Source organism: Adiantum capillus-veneris, chromosome 8 (genome assembly GCF_014529385.1).
Source record: "Adiantum capillus-veneris isolate H3 chromosome 8, ASM1452938v2, whole genome shotgun sequence".
NCBI classification, from domain to species: domain Eukaryota; kingdom Viridiplantae; phylum Streptophyta; class Polypodiopsida; order Polypodiales; family Pteridaceae; genus Adiantum; species Adiantum capillus-veneris.
Window position 1 is genome coordinate 34,872,464 of NC_140938.1, and position 17,412 is coordinate 34,889,875.

The window sequence follows — 17,412 nt, forward strand, 5'->3', positions numbered from 1 at the left end:
ATAACTTGTAAATGCATGTCGTGTTGCCTTCTGGAATTTATATAGAGGGGATCAATTAGAGGAATACAAAAAATTACTTGACATAATGATTGGCTGTAATCAACAACAGATTGATACATTTGTGAACCATCAAAGAGTGTTCCAAATATAAGTGCATAAAAATATGCTTGACCACTCATACATACTCTCATTAACAATGCCCTTTATGTCTTTGGCTCACCCATGGAAATGTATATATTTTTTTAAAGGACCACTTTGGTCTCCAATCACAAGCACTTGGATGAATACGAGAGTGTAGAGGTAAAGAGAGTTTGTAAGAAATATATCCAACTCACTGGAGTATATTAAAAGGCCCACAATATCTGGAAAATAATTTAGATGTTGGTCCAATTTGCACTCACAATATTGCTAGGCAACCGGTAAAAGCATATGCTAGTGCCATGAGTAGTCCCCAATCTCAAAAAGCAACTGCTAGTGCCACGAGTGATCACCACTAACTGCATGAGTGGAGTGTGCAAGAATATATGCTTGATTTATGCACTATGAATATTATCTCCCTATCATTGCACAAATGACAATTCGACTATTGTGCAAATGATTTTCTCTCTCGGCTGCCGCTTCCACTTTGGCATTTTCTCTCTCTCTCTATCCCTCACACACCCTGTGTGTGTGTGTGTGTGTGTGTGTGTGTGTGTGTGTGTGTGTGTTTGTTTCTCTTGTTTTTGGTACACTCACACCCCTATCATATCTCTATTCCACAAGTATGTTTTTCTCTCTCCGTCTAATCCTTGTTCTCTCTCCTTCTCTCGGTACTTATTTCACCTACCTCAACGCGGGTCTTACCATACATCGAGTGGATATTTCCGAGCAACACCATAGTTGAGCGAGTTTGATAATATAGATATGAAATATGAAGGTTAATATATGAAAAGCAAAATGTTGTAATACGTTGGGCATCTAAATATTTCTCTAGCCCTACAAAGGTGGTATAGCCTCACAAATGATGTATTTTGATGAGGATTTTATGTATCCTACATCCATGAGTCTATGTGCTAATAACATATATCATGTATTATTCATTGACGTAGGTAAGAGAGCATTTAATGGCATATCTGATAGAGAGAGAGAGAGAGAGAGAGAGAGAGAGAGAGAGAGAGAGAGAGAGAGAGAGAGAGAGAGTTGTTCCTTGTAGAGATATGTGAGAGGTTGTCCGATATGCGATTGTTCTCAAGAGTTTTTGGGTGTGTTTTAGTGGTAACAAAGGTCAAGTAAGAGTGAAGCTACTACGAAACAAAAGAAGTACTTAAACATTCAACATAAAAAACCCTGCTATTTTTGTATTCAACAATTATATCTCCTACCAAAAAAGATAACAAAAATGTTTCATCAAGAGATTGCATGGGTTTCACCCATATCACGATGATGAGTCACACTCATCATTGATGAGCAAATTACGTCTCTGTCACTCATTTTGGATATTGTAGTCGTAGCGCTTTCGAGGCCATTCTTCTTGTGGTCTCCTCTATATATACTGCCAAAATACTTCAATGAAACAAGAGAACTAGATTATTGACCCAACACCATACATAGCGAAACACGCAACATAAAATACCATTGCCACACTACACAATATCCGAAATCCTGACAACAAGCAAAGTGCAACATAAAAAAGTGCAACAAAATGTCAATGAGAGGGTGGGAGCCTCACAAGTCATCATACGGGTTCCCACCAGGTCTGCCACCCTCATCTTCCACATCTACAGATGTGGTGGCATCTTCAGCACTCCGCCCACGTGAAAGCAGTAATGGCTTCACATATGTCAATATCAAGCCCTCATCACTATCAATGGAAGCACATGCACGCCCAGTAACAAGGCAAGCTGCAAGGACGGGTGCTGTCCCACACCCGAACTCCAAACAGATACCACCACGTCTGCATCGCATCTCTACAAAGCATGCTAACAATGCATGACTCATCTGACGGCCTCCACGTAGTGGCTCTCTTGTAGTAGCAAGGGATCTCGAGGATGCAAGCAAATAATGTCTCATTGTCGAATCTGTAGGACTCATACCAAGAGAGCGAAATAGTGAAGTACTCTCTGCAAGATAACAAAGAGGTTGCATCCCTCGTCTGTGAATTAAGAAAAGCATAGATGTGTCGCACTGCAAACCAACAACAAACAAAAAAAGAGATAAACAAACTATCAAATTCATGAGTAGCACCATTTCATAGTTTTTATAGATTACCTCAATATGCTCCCCATAGCTACGAACAAAACCATATGAAGGAGCACAATCCGCCTATGAATAAGCAAGTCGGATGCTCTACAAAAACCCTCTACCCACCAAATGCTATCCCCTACAAAGAAGATGAGATACAGTTATTACCAGGCATGAGAAACTAGAAAAGTGAAGTTAGAGACTCACCAACACATGATGTCATGATCAACACCCAACCCGAATCAGCCAGAGTAGAGAATGAGAGATGAACTCCACCACGAACATGATCCCCTATGCAGACATCCTAAGATGGCGTCATTGTGGATGCATGATGCAAACCACCGAATGGAAAATCCAAAAATATGAAATCAGCTGCTGCCGAAGCCACTTTCTTGCCCACTCGGGTATATTGCACACCATCTTCTTGAGCTTTGAGCATGTGATCATGAATGGAATTCCAAACTGGGTTTCGTAGCCCTGCACGAAAGTCACTAGCAATAGAAATATAGTCTCCAACCACTGCCATACATCTGACATCTTTGGAAGAGCCAAAGACCCCAATAGGAAAGTTTGAGGCATGCACAAAAGAGAGAATCTTTCTCACTGTAAGAGCGCCACTAATGCCTGCATTGATTCCCAAGTGTGAAAGTATGCAATGTAAACTACACGACCTCAAGAAATCAAGAGTTCAAGAATATAACCATGTGAGATTAATGACTCTTCCCTAACATCCACATCTATAGAAACATCTGCAGCTTGTTTTCCCTTGTCCTTAGTACCACCTACTAATTTTAAATCAAGAATTCAAAATTACATTGACCACTAAAGCATCAATACTTCTTAAGGAAACTCATAAAGTACTCATACTTGTAGTTAGATGTTCTTTTATCATTGGAGGATCCATTGTCTTTGTGGTTGTATTTTTCTGCTTCTTCATTTCATCATGAAGCTCCCTCTCTCTAGCAAGGATATGCCCTTGGACCATATCCACCCACCATGGACAATGACCCAACCCCCACTCCGACAAATGTTGCATTGATTTGGGATACATACAACCATCACCCAGAGATATGTTTGTCCATTGTTTGGCCATCATAGGGATCGTGACAATATGTCCCATAGATTTCAAGTGACAAAAATACCTACAAACAAAGGCTCTCAATAAGTCAAAGTTTTTAATCACCAACTAGTGATATAATTAAAGTTATTGTTCTCACCGATAGAGAAGCCTTTGAGCCACCATTGGAATCACATCTTCCTTCTTTGGTGCCAACAACTCTGCATCCTTTGTCTTGGCTCCAAACTTAGTCTCAACAGGAAAGAGGTGAGCTCTAGCCTCAAGCTTAAATTCTTCAAAATACATGGAGAGTGTACATTCAGGAGGCACACTGACGCCATCGAGCATATCAACAAAATCTAAAAGAAGAGTGCTAGCCCTCCCAAAAATACGTTGTAGTAATCCCTCTCTACGAATCCAACTAGAAATATACCAACATTGTACATCATTATCAACTTTTTTAGACAACAAGCTCATAAACTAACACAATGATAGCTAAAATCACAAGCAAAAGAACAGATCTCCACGCTTAAGCCCATGAGCAGCTCTTGTGATCTTTTCTGATTCCAACAAAGAAACCCACAAGATCCTGCTCTCAATAGGAGCGTCTTGGAGAGCTATTGGGTTGAGCTTCTCCAATGTGTCCCAACTATCGGTGCCCCATCTAAGAGCCCACACACGGGCCAACCAATCCTCTCCAAGTTGAGGATCCACAATGTTCAACATCTAAATTAAAAGAAACACAAAATACATAAAAATTGAAATCTTGTTAACCAATCATAAACATTTAAAAGTGTTCATGTTTAACTTACCTTCCCTACTCGATCACCATACTTGAGAGCAAGATCATTGACAATTTTCTCCTCTTCTTTAACTAGATCGTCTATAGGCAACCTTTGACGTTCTTGATCCATACGCATATTAATTTCTTTAGAGATTTGAACCTGTCATAATATGCCTCTTAAAAAATGAACCCTCTTATAAAACAAGTAAAATAATTAAAATGAAACATTCACAAGACATACATCATAAAGTAATTTTCCCAAATATCGTCTTGTCAAAGGATACCAAGGCTCAGCTCCTTTTGAATATTTCTTCCTAATCAATGCAATTACTTTTTGATCTTTTTTCGGCAAACACTTCAGATATTCGTCGTGATCCGTACCACATATGTTTGAGCAATTAACCAGCTCATCTCGCAAATGGGAAGCCACAAGTGCATGGGTGTTCATGCTGACAGTCAAACATAAAACATTTTTCTGCAAAAGTTCCCTTGCATGACAAGACTCAACAAGATTTCAAAAATGAAAAAGGAAACTTACAAATTTATTCTCTGTAGCCCAGCCAACAGTGCAATCTCTGATACCTTGGTGGGATCAATAATAGTACATAGGACCCCGTAATGCTTCTCTCTTACCAAAGAGAACTTTTCTTCAATTGCCGCTCCCCAAGCTACGGTCCTGTGGTTGCCCTCCCACACGTAGAACATTCTTTTTGACAGGATATGAAGCTCATTTCGTGACGCTATTTCTTTTTCAAAATCTTCATTTACCTCCGTCCAAATTGGATCCCAAGAATCTTTAATGGCATCTATAAATTTAGAGCATACAAACCATCTTAAGAAAAGCATATATAAGACTAACCAGCTGCATAAATACATCAAGCGAAATCAAGCAAGAACAAACTAGAATTATTCTTACCAGACACAAAGGTATCTTCTTGCTTGCATGTCCAAAGAGACACAATAAATGCTCCCTTTTCTTGCATGTATCCTTCTTTGGCAAACGCAGCTTTGAGTCCACTAACATCATCCCTTAGTCCTCGCACTCTAGCATATGGAATTAGTCTGCAGAGAGGGATGGGCGGAAATTCAAAGCAACTTAGAATTCTGGTTTTTTGTAATATATCTTCTCCTCTTTGCATGTGGAGTCGATTTTCATCTTCGACATCCATCTCACCCACAACCTCAGCCTCCACTACGCAGCTTTGAGTCCACTAACATCATCCCTTAGTCCTCGCACTCTAGCATATGGAATTAGTCTGCAGAGAGGGATGGGCGGACATTCAAAGCAACTTAGAATTCTGGTTTTTTGTAATATATCTTCTCCTCTTTGCATGTGGAGTCGATTTTCATCTTCGACATCCATCTCACCCACAACCTCAGCCTCCACTACAAAAGGAAAAATTTCCATGCATGCCTCTTCCGCACCGTGTGCATTGTTAGTCTCATGGACCGACCCAATATCAAGCTGTTCACTTTGGGTAGCATCATTATCGTCCTCCAAATCTGTAGCAACAACTGTACTGACTTGATCGCTGCATTTAACAATAGACGACATCTTTGTTTGTCTCCCTCTTTTGCGTGAATAACCTCTCCGGGATGAGCTTCAAGGACAAAGAAAAAACTATTAACATCTACTCAAAAATATTATATAATGTCAATCCAAAGCTTGTATAATGAGGCAACCAAAAGCATGTCAATTCAAAGCTTGTATAATGAGGCAACCAAAACTGTGGAAAAACAGTCCGCGTTAACGCGGACTGTTTTTCCACAGTTTTGGTTGCTTCATTATACATGCTTTTAAGTTGTCTATAACAAGCAATTTAATCAATATTTACAATCAGACATGTCAACACTTGCTCTCAGCTATGTGTATCTCAGCCAAACACTTGCACTAGCCCATTCAAGCTCTGCCATTAAAGACCCATCATGCTCACATTCATCATTGATATCTTGCTCGGGATCATTCACTCACTGCATCAGCATAGACATCCCCATATCTAGAGACAACATAGTCCACTGCTCCTTCTCTCGACCCAGAAGCCTGCTCATCTCATCCACTGAGGAGCCTCAGCCTCCGCCTCTCCTTCAAAAGGATGTTAAGCAGAGAATCAAGTGGTATACAAAGGATCATTTACCCAATTGAATGATGCTTAATGTATATGTAGAGCATCTATCGTATTTTCAACAGTTTGGTCACTGATGTAGTCCCGCTTTGCTTTCGAGACCCAAGGTTGCCTCTCAACAGTCGATTTGCTTCCGATTTGTTGCTTGCAAGTCACATAAGGGGTGCCAATTTATGAGCTCTGCATTACTCATGTAAGTTATCTACCCAGACACAAGGTAGAAAACGCAACACAAAGCCTTCTGTTAACGTAGCACAAAAAAAACCGCAGCACATATGAAAATGCAGCCTTATAAAACACAGCCTTAGTGCAAAAACGCAGCAAATCTGAAAACGCAGCTAAACCTTCTTCTCATCTTAACGCAGCAAATCAAAATTCAACATTCTTCTCATCTTAACGCAACTAAAAAAAACGCAGCATACCTTCAGAAAAACGCAGCAAAAATATATCTAAAATTGTTCAAAAACAGTCCGCAGACTGTTTTTGCACAGTTTTGTATTCCTCGTTTAATGCTAACTGAAGCACGACATACTTTTTTGAACTCTACAGAGAGGGCGGACTCGTGTACCTTTGTGAGGAATCTCCACAAGTTGAAGGTTTGCGAGGCATGGAAAATTCTTTGTCTGTGTTTTTAGATGTCTTCTGTAATTGAGTAGCTTGAACTTCAGTTTAATCGTCAAGTTTTTAGGCAAAGCTTTTGTTAAGAGCTATTTCAAAAGTATTTTTAGAAATACTTGGTTTATTAAATTTGAAAAATCTTTATGAGGCCATCATGAGTTAGAATATAGCAGATATTCAGAGATTTTTTAATTGTGTACACGAGTGACGATGATGATTTGGCCGTCGAGCCCACACGGACACTGAAGTTTATTATACTTATTTGTTTAATGTGACTGACAACGAAATATATTTTTGATTCTGAAACATACCTGAAAACGTCACATTTCATCATTTACCAGAAACGTCACATTTGCATCCATCATTTCTTGTGATTCCGAAACGTCACATTTAACTAAACATCCTGTTCTCATTATTTGTTGGTAAAAAATTATAAATCAAAAGATTTGAAGTATTTATAAACCATTTATTTAATCGTGCTATGGTATTCCTATGGTAATGGTATTCCTATGTTATTTCTCTAGTAACTTCAGGTCTGCATTGGTATTTCTCATCTATGATTCTTGGATTTTCTCGTCTGCTCTCACCTAACTATCTATGGCAAGACACCTAACTATCTATGGGCCCAATTGGGAGCTAAGTTGATTGTGCAGTCAAACAAGAGAGTGGTTGAAGTTGGTGTAGATGCTGTTAAGTTGCATTTTGAACTCCAAGGGATAGGGTTCTCTTTAAGGCCATTGACACTATCAGGTGCTCAAGTAAAGCTGGAGCCTGTTGATGATGGTAAAGGGAACTTGACGTTTCATTTAGATCATGACCAGCATCAGTTCTATAAGGTAGATGTCTCTTCAAGCTGTGCTATGAAGAAAATGGAGGGGAGCAGGATTTCACCCATTGATGTTGACTTGGATGGTGAACAGGTTTCTCCAATTCACACAAGTGTCATATCTATTATTCAAAAAATGCCCCTACAAAGAAATCTTTATGTTGCACTCCAACAGGTCAAGGAGGTCATTAGTGTGCATGAGCTTAATGTTTATTACGATGTCTATGTTGCATATGAATTGCCTCCTTCAAAGAAAGGTTCAGGGATGATTGGAATGGAGCAAAAGCACGATAGTCATGTGTGGACAGAGTATGTGACATGTAGCAATGATTTTTTTAATGGGGTTGTAAGATTTAGTAGATGTTGTGGACATCTCAGGTGTCTCAACAATGAATGTCCGTATTATTTGCGCTCCAATATGCAGAACGAGGTCTAATGGCATGGACGTCTCATTCATTGTGGTACAAAAGGTTTGCTAGAAGGAGAATGGTAGATTGACATGCTTTCACTGTGGTCAAATGCCAGAATGTCTTGCTACTTGCCCTGCTGTTATTTACTATTGCTTGCCTAGAGATAAAGACAAAACTACTAGATGTGCCATTCATCTAGGAGAACATAGACATCCATGTGTAGAAGGAAGGAGTAGAGCAGTTGAATTACAAATAGATTGCATATTGGGAGAGAGTGCCAAGAAGGACCCCTTCACAACCGCCAAGCAGTTGGAGCAGATCACTACTCAAGATGTTATATTGGATAGGCTGGTTGGTGAGAGCGTTGATGATCTCAATGCTCTAGGGGATGGTGAATTTTCTGAGTTCTTAGACCCAATAACTCCATTATCTAACAAAAGAAGAGTTGAAAGATTTCTAGAAAAGGCAAAGCAGTCACAAGAAACATCAGTTCTAAAGGCTTGGAAGCAGTATTAGATCTCAAGACTAGATGTTGGTATCCATTTATTCAAAGTGTTTTGTACCCAGGTCAACTAAAAGACATGCAACAACCTCACGTATTCAAAATGTCCATTAAGGGACCAGGGAGTGGAGTTGATTTGGTTAATAGGATGCGACCCGGTGGAAATTTGGAGCAGATGTGGGTACATTTTGATCACGTTCACCGAGTGCAGGGCTGGCCTACAATGTCTGCACATGTTTATGACCCATTTTTCCGAGAGCTATTGACCATTGCATCGTGTGAATTCACAGTTGAAAATAAATATGCACAGACAGAGTTTTGGAAAATGCTAAACAACGTGGTTCTTGAAGCAGGCTTTGAGAAACCTATTTTTAGAGGGTTCACGGCTGACGAGGCTAATGCCAATTGGTTAGTTGTACGCACAATTTATTTTGGTGGACCTAAGAAGGCTGATCCCAAGAGGGAAAGATCTTGTGTTTTTCATTGGGAGCAGAGCATGGTACGACACACCGTTAAGTGCATTCGTGCATCATCTCAGGAAGAGCATAAGATCTTGTGCCGCAAGTGGCGGAATGCCCCTAGTGATAATGCACTTGAGGTATGTAAGGGAGAGTTGAGAAGATTTTGGAAAGCAAGACATGCAGTACAAGGGGAGGTTCCATCGTTGGAGACATGGTTGTCATGGTGGGATATTAGGGTTCCTCATTGGGGTGGAAGATTTGTTTCTCAAGATGACTCTGGTGCATTTGTGCCCTCCACAAACCTATCTGAATCGAAGCATGCAAGCATGCGTGCATCAGTCGGGTACAAAGACCACATTAGTCTTCATGAAGTGGCTTGTGCAGACATGGCAATGGCAGTGCTACAAAGCGTAAGGTACAATGCATGTTTGAAGGGCATCCATAGTGCCCATGGGCCTGGAATCAAAGACAAAGCTGACCGTTTTATAAGTGAATCATCATCTAAGGGAGCTGCAAAGAGATTAGTGGATCTTACCCACTCGTCAATGCATGAGATTGGAATTTCCGGCCCAGAAATGATTAGAAGTGTGCAAGAGAAGAGTGTACGAAGAAAGAGGTCTATTTTAGTGGATGCAGATGTTTTACTCGTCGAGGATAGCCACAGGCCCGAGTATGTTACAGCCACGACACCCGTGGCTGGTAAGCAAAAACTAGGTGGTGAAGCAAATGATGGTGGGATGTGCGATGAGACAAATGTTGCAAAGACAGTGTGGGAAATACGACGAACAGAGCCAGGGAGAAAGATGACTTGTTTTGGTGTGGTTGGAGACCAAGGGGACAGATGTGGACGGTTCATCAATGACAGCAATTTGGATGTCAAAAAGGGTGTTGTTGCTCCTTGCTTTTAGGGCCGAAGGAAATATCCCTCAAATGGATTGTAGCCAGAAGGGATTGTGGAAGGATTCGTATGGTTTTGTAACAACACAAACACTCACACATGGAAGGTCCATGACATGGTGGTAGGGCCTCCTGGACCAGCTCCTGGCATTTGGGTGGTGGCGCAAGGTACTACTGTGCAACCAAGTGAGGCAAAGCTCCTCCAAGAAAATGGCTTTGTTCTCGGAGGGGGGAGTGGTGCAACAGATGTTCGTCGTTCAGTTCCTAGAGAGCATAGACTACCAAGTGTGTTCCGTCCAAAATTCAGAGATGGGAAGGTTGTCAAGTGGCGTTCAAAGTTAACAAAGGAATTTATTAGCCGGATAGATTGTGGAAGATCAATGAATGCAGATCTACTTAAAGAGGTGATTGTAGTGTGCAATGAGACACATATCTTCTATATCAGCACAGAAGGGTCTCTTGCAAAAGGTGTGAACTACTCTGTGACAATGTCAGACTTCCCTAGATGCACATGTGAGGATTTTCAGAAAAGGGAAAGCAAGCATCTCACATACATGCCATGTAAGCACCTATACTATGTGTTCCTGCAAGTACTTGGCCTGGACGGTGAGGCTCACCAATTCATACATCAGGCTGCATTCTCAAAGGTGGAGTTATTTCAAGCATTGGGAAGTGTAAGGATGACTATGAAACCATGAGTGTTGAACAGATGAAATGTATAGTGTCATCCTAGAGTTTTTGATATTAGAAAGTATTTTTGGAGTAGCTACATAGTACCTTCATAATATATCCGATGCTTATTTTGCTGCGATGCTAATCAATATTATTTTGTCTTGTTGGTGTTCTGTCCAATGTATATCAACATGTCGGCCATTGATATGTTGAATAGATTGCTTCATGGTTGTTTATTGGTAGGGAGTTTATTGATTAAACTATGAATGTTTCCACAATTTTTCCCTTTGCGTCTTCTGGAGCTTGAAGAACAAAGTCATCTCTTTGATGAAAACTAGAAGTCTTTAATTAGTCCTTTAGATAGCGGGGAGAAATATATACCTATATATATGTGTGTGTGTATATACATATATATATATATATATATATATATATATATATATATATATATATATATATATATATATATATATATATATATATATATATATATATATATATATATATATATATATATATAGACACACACACACACACACACACATATATATATGTATACAGAGAGAGAGGGACCGAGAGAGAGAGAGAGAGAGAGAGAGAGAGAGAGAGAGAGAGAGAGAGAGAGAGAGATGGCTATTGGTCCCACTCTCTCTCTCTCTCTAAAAAGATAGGTTTAGTGTAACTCCACCTTCAAAATTTTATCAGCACCTGATCAAGTATAATTAACAGCCACGATACCTACAATCTAAGACCTTTTTAGTGGATTTAATGCAAATACCTCTGAATTCTATCTACAAATCTCTACTCTTTTCCGCTTAAAGGTTTTTTACTTTTTTAACACTAGAATGGTAACCTAACAGGACATAAAAGTGTCCTTTCAGGGTTTTGGGAAAAAATTCCAAAACCATAGTAGATCCACTCATTTTGAAAAATACTTTCATGAGCTTATAGTTCAATAAATACTATATATGGAAAAAATGAGAAACTTGTAATTTTTCTCATCCCTTGGTACAAGCCTCCAAAGTTAATGGACCAGTGCATTTTGCTGAAAACAACAATTTCTTACGGTTGATTGCATATAAATAAGAGAGGGGATTTTTGTAGGACATGAGATAAAATGCCCTGCTAACTTCAATGGGTTGGTGACCAAAACATATGGTTGCTTTTACCTCACTAATTTTTTTTTGGGCAAAAAAAATAGGTACAAAAATGTTGCATTTTTTCCATTCTGTTGACCTATCATCAAAGTTTCCATGGTCACGCTCAATACAGATACTGTATACATGTTTTCTTAGTTCCCTTTGGGCCTTTGGATTCAAAAGGAGACATGGAGCATGTCAAAAGGATAATGGATCTCTTACAATTGGAACCTTGGGGGCAATGATAAAGTGCTAAATACAACAAATTACATGAAAAAACTGGGTTTAGCATTATGACCTCTAGAAACCCATAGAAACTACTCAATATCTAGCGAAGTTTGTAGTCTATGATTAGATATGGTTACTACCTACAAAATACACACAATTGGCCTAAGAAACTAGCAATATTGAGAAAGTTATACTTGCTACTCTAAAATGTATCTTCTTCTTCAGCAAATCAAAAAACTCAACCATCATCATATACTATGCTATATAGTATATTAGGTCCCCCAAAACTCAAGGAAGATTAGATTTATGTTATATATTACACTTACACAATCAAAGTTGAATTTGGATATCAAGAAAGCCACCAAAACAATCATAAAAGTGCTAATTTTGGCCAAAAAACAGGATTATGCAATTCTTGTAAATTGGTCATAACTTTCAATTTTAACACTTAGCTCTCCCTACAAGCATCAAAACATGTTGAGAACTATGAAGGCCTAACCTCTAGCCATCTAAACCTCACAAACATAAGGTTTAGAGTGGTATAGTTGCCAAAAATTGAAAAAAAGCCAAAAACAGGACCCGCTTTTTCACACAGTTTAGGTTCAAAAATGTTGTGCAAGAGTAAGGTTAATGGTGAGATCGATACTCCAAAAAAAATGCTAAGTTTTTGTCATCTCATAAGGCAACTTTGTGGACATATAGCACCTAGAAATTCATTTTCACGCTCTTCAAATAATTCAAGCAAAATGGTCACTTAATAGGACACAAAAGTGTCCTGTTACCATTCTAGTGTTAAAAGCTGGAAACAAAAACACCACCTTACGTCATGGAAGTGAAAAGTTAGGTTTGTAGTGGAATAATTGTAATAACATGGAGTTGCAGCTGTGACAGCAAGCGTGGACCCATTATTAGAAGAGCACACCAAGAAGCCAGAGGGCGGGAGGCTGCAAAGACAACCACATGCCCCTCAAAATCCCTATGTTCTTATTATATAGAATAGATGATTTTTTTTTGGGGGGGGGGGGGGGGGGGGGGGGCTACCTTGTTGTTTTCTCCATCCCGTCAATATCCTCGTTCACCTTGCCATATTATTCTGTGTCACACAATTAAAGTTTTTGTGTTTTTCTATAGTAATATGTAGTAGCTTTCGATAGAATTGACACTCATACTCGCTCGACTATGGTGTTGCTCGGAAATATTTGCTCGGGTTTGGGGTATCCTTCCTCAACGCCACCATACAGAGCGTACATATGAGAGAGCTCCATGCTTATATAAACTCCAAAAAGCATCACCTTTAGCCAAAAAAACACGAATTGATTAACTCACAAATAAAATTAACCCCTTGACATGGTACTAGAATTCTCTAAGGTGTTGATCACCTTTCTACTCTCTCTCTCTCTCTACATATATATATATATATATTTATTTATTAAAAAAAATATTATATATATATATATATACATACATATACATATATATATATATATATATATATATACATATATTTATATATATATATATATATATTCTAAATACCATTTCTCTTTCTTTTGCTCAAACCAGCTAAGGTAATGGAGGTCTTTGGCTGGATTTGGTAATTTTGGCATAACTCCCCCCACAATTTTGGCATAACTCCCCCCACAAAACAAAGCAGACCGCATACAGAAGCTTGAAAACAATGAACAGTTAGAGTAGAGACAGTATGCGAGTCACAAAAAATAAGCAATATATTGATACTCAAGAAATTACAAAAGGCTCCGTTGTAAAGGCCCCCCCAGTGAGAATGCAAGGCCTCGCTTATATAGGCAATTGAGCACTTGCGTGATGGATACAAAAGCATCTAGCAAGTGCGTCTTTAGGTGTGACGGAGACATAAAGGAGTGACTGCGCAAAAAAGTAGAAGTAGTTTATTTGCTTGCAGTTCTCAGTGCTTATGTCACATTTTATTCCTTTATGTGGTGTCATTGCTAATGACATTTGTTCATCCTTTTTTATATCCTTTTAAATATTGACAAAAGGTCGACAATGATATTCTTTATTCCTGGGACATATTCATAAGTGATGTCAAAATGACTCAGCTTATAATCCCTGTGATAGATCCTGGCATTGCCTACTTTTCCTGCATTTTTATCTTTAAGGAGTTTATCAAAGTGCTTTAAATCACTTCTTAGGATGAAAGCATGTCCGACTACAAATAGTCGAAAAGCTAGTACAATATTGACACCGGCAAGTAGTTCATTCTGAATAGAGTGATACCGGGTTTCTGTATCACTAAATCTGCATGATGCCTATCGGCAAATAATAGGATCTTCATTTTCAATTTCACAAAGGATTCCTCCCCAAGCTTCTTCGGAAGCATCTGAATAGACAACCAAGGGTTTATCTGTAGGGATCTTTAGTGGGGGCAGATTTAAACAAACTTGCTTGATTGATTGCATTGCAAGGGTAAGCCGGTCATGCCAGAAGAAATTCTTGCATCTCTCCAACTCTTTAAAAATTAATAAATCTTTGGCGAGTTGGGGGTACTACGGAGCAATCCATTGTAAGCAACCTACAAAAGATTGCAATTCTTTTCGATTGGAAAGTTGATCAGGATACTGATTAATTTTCTACAATACATGTTCCTGCATCTTTATTTTGCCTGCAAAAATTTCAACTCCTAAAAAGGATACTTTTGATTGATAGATTTCCATTTTCTTCAAGCTAAGTACCAATCTTGTATTCTTTAATTTTGCAATAAAATCTATCATATGCTGGACATGACTTTTCACATCTTTTGAATATATTAAGATGTATCTATGTAAAGTAACACAAATTGCCTGCAATCTGCAAAAATGCGTTTGATCCTTTACTAACATAGAGAAGGGGCTGTCTTGAGTCCCATTGGCAAGACATTCCACTGAAACATTCCTTGGGGAACTACAAAGCTTGTCTTTACCCTATCTTCTGGTCAAATCTTGAACTTCCAGAACCCACTTTTAGATCAAACTTAGAAAATACCTAGCAATCCATGATTCTACGCAACAAATCATCTTTCAGACATAAATGGATATTTTGTGTTCCAGCCAATCATTGATAGGTTTGTAATTGATTACAAGCCTCTATTTACCTCTTTTCTGCTCTACATGATTGTTGACGTAAAAAGGTTAGCAGTCATAATAATTGTTTGATGGTGAGATCAATCTATCCTGCACCATTTGATCTATTTTGTTTTGCATAAATGTGAATCTTCTAAATACATGCAAGGATAAGTGGCCTTAACACTAGGTTGGTAATGGGACACTTTTATGTCCTAGGACACTTTTATGTCCTGTTAAGTGACCATTTTCCTTGAATTATGTCAAGAGTTTCAAAATGGATTTTGAGGTGCTATCTATCTAGAAAGTTTTCTCATGAGCTGAAAAAAACTCTACATTTTTTTGGAATATCAATTCCATCTTTAACATTGTCCTTGCACAACATTTCACAACCTAAACTGTGTGAAAAAACGGGTCCTGTTTTTGGCTTTTTTCAACTTTTTGCAACTATACCACTCTAGAATTCATGTTTGTGAGATCTATAATGCTAGAGAACTATCTTTAGTAGTCCTCAATATGTCCTGATGCTTCTAGGGAGAAATAAATATTAAAGTTGTAAGTTATGACCAAATTACAAAAATTATCAAATTCTGTTTTTTAGCCAATTTTAGCTATTCTATGATTTTTTTGGTGGATTTCATGATATTAAAATGCATTTTGTATTTTCTATGTCGCATATTGTAACATAAAGCTAACATTCCTTGAGTTTTGGGGCACCTAATACCCTATTTTGCATAGTACACAATGATGGTTGATTTTTTCAATTATAAAAGAAAATGAAACATTCTAGTATATCAAGTATAGGTTTTTCAATATTGTCAGTTTCTTGTGACAACTACATGCATTTTGTAGGTAGTAACCATATCTAGTCATAAGGATCAAATTTGGCTAGATATTGAATAGTTTCTATGGGATTCTACAACTCATAATGTTGAACCCAGCTTTTTCATGTTTGCTGTATTTAACACTTCATCTTTGTCCCCAAGATTCCCCTTGGTAAGAGATGTATTATTCTTTTGACATGCTCCATGGCTCCTTATGAACATAAAGGACAATAGGGAACTAAGAAAACATGTATATATTATTTGTATTGAGCGTGGCTATAGAAACTTTGATGATATGTTTGCAGAATGGTAAAAATTCAATTTTTTTGTACCTAATTATTTTGGCAAAACAAAAAATAGTGAGTGAGAAGCAATCATATGTTCTGATCACCAACCCATTGAAGTTAACTAGGGAATTTATCTCAAGTCCTACAAAAATCCCTAATCGTATTTTTATGCAACAAAACGTAAGAAATGACTGTTTTGATGAAAATGCAATGGTCCATCAACTTTGGAGGCTCGGTGTGACCAAAAGATGAGAAATTTTACAAGTTTCTTATTTTTTCCATGTGTAGTAGGCCTTGAACTATAACCTCATGAAAGGATTTTACAAAATGAGTGGATCTACTATGGTTTTGGAGGTTTTTTTCAAAACCTTGAAAGGAAACTTTTATGTCCTGTTAGGTTACCAACCTAGTGTTAAGGCTCTAGTTCACCAGGTAATGAAATCCAATATTCTTCTAGATCCCAGAAAGCCAGTGGATTGTCGCTCGTATGCTTGGTTAACTGCTCTTAACATTTTTGCAGCTCTCAATTCCATTTCTTTTTCTCTTGCGCAAACCAGCTAAGGTACTAGAGGTCTTTGGCTGGATTTGGTAATTTTGGCATAACTCCCTCCACAAGAAAAGTTCTGTGCTGTTTTGTTGGAATAGTATAGGGAAGAGAGTGCAAAGTAAAGGAAATGGCACCGGTGGATTGAATAGCCCATGGAGTGAGCTTGGAAATGATATCAGCCCTAATAGACAAGTCAGTATTGGGATGAGGGTGTAAGTACAATGTAACCTGGCTTTGAGGCTAGCCAAGGCTATTCTACAATGGACAATCTGATTGATTTGTCCCCGAGAATTATTAGCATAGGAAATTGGGATGCATGTTGTAGATTTTGTTGCAGATGTGGAGGTACCAGTTCCTTATTTAGGTAAGACAATGCTGAACCTTTATCTACCCGAAAGGAGGGATGGTTGGGAAATTTAATCCAAATCTCTGAAAAATAAGAGACATTTTCTTTCTCATTGAAAGGGATTACCTGACAAGTATTTTCTGTTCTCTCTGGCTTCCATTCTGATACGGGTTCTATAGCAATATCATTCATAGCTGCTTTATCCATCAGATATTGAAGTTCTCCATGACATTGATCTAGTTTAGCTTCAATAGAAGCTAACTGTGACTGAGTATTAAGCACTTGTTTGTGCAATTGGTCAATACGATTTCTAACCTGATCCAATGCTGAGAACATAGCTTGGATTTCTTTTGCTTGTTGTTCCTCAACACAATATCTATCTTGCTTTTTTGTT

General features: G+C 38.3%; 1 pseudogene; it reads right to left on the bottom strand.

Moving 5' to 3' along the window:
• Nucleotides 1–1,704: 1,704 nt before the first annotated feature.
• LOC147451953 (uncharacterized) lies at nucleotides 1,705–5,044 on the bottom strand (annotated as a pseudogene).
• Between the last annotated feature and the right edge of the window lie 12,368 nt (nucleotides 5,045–17,412).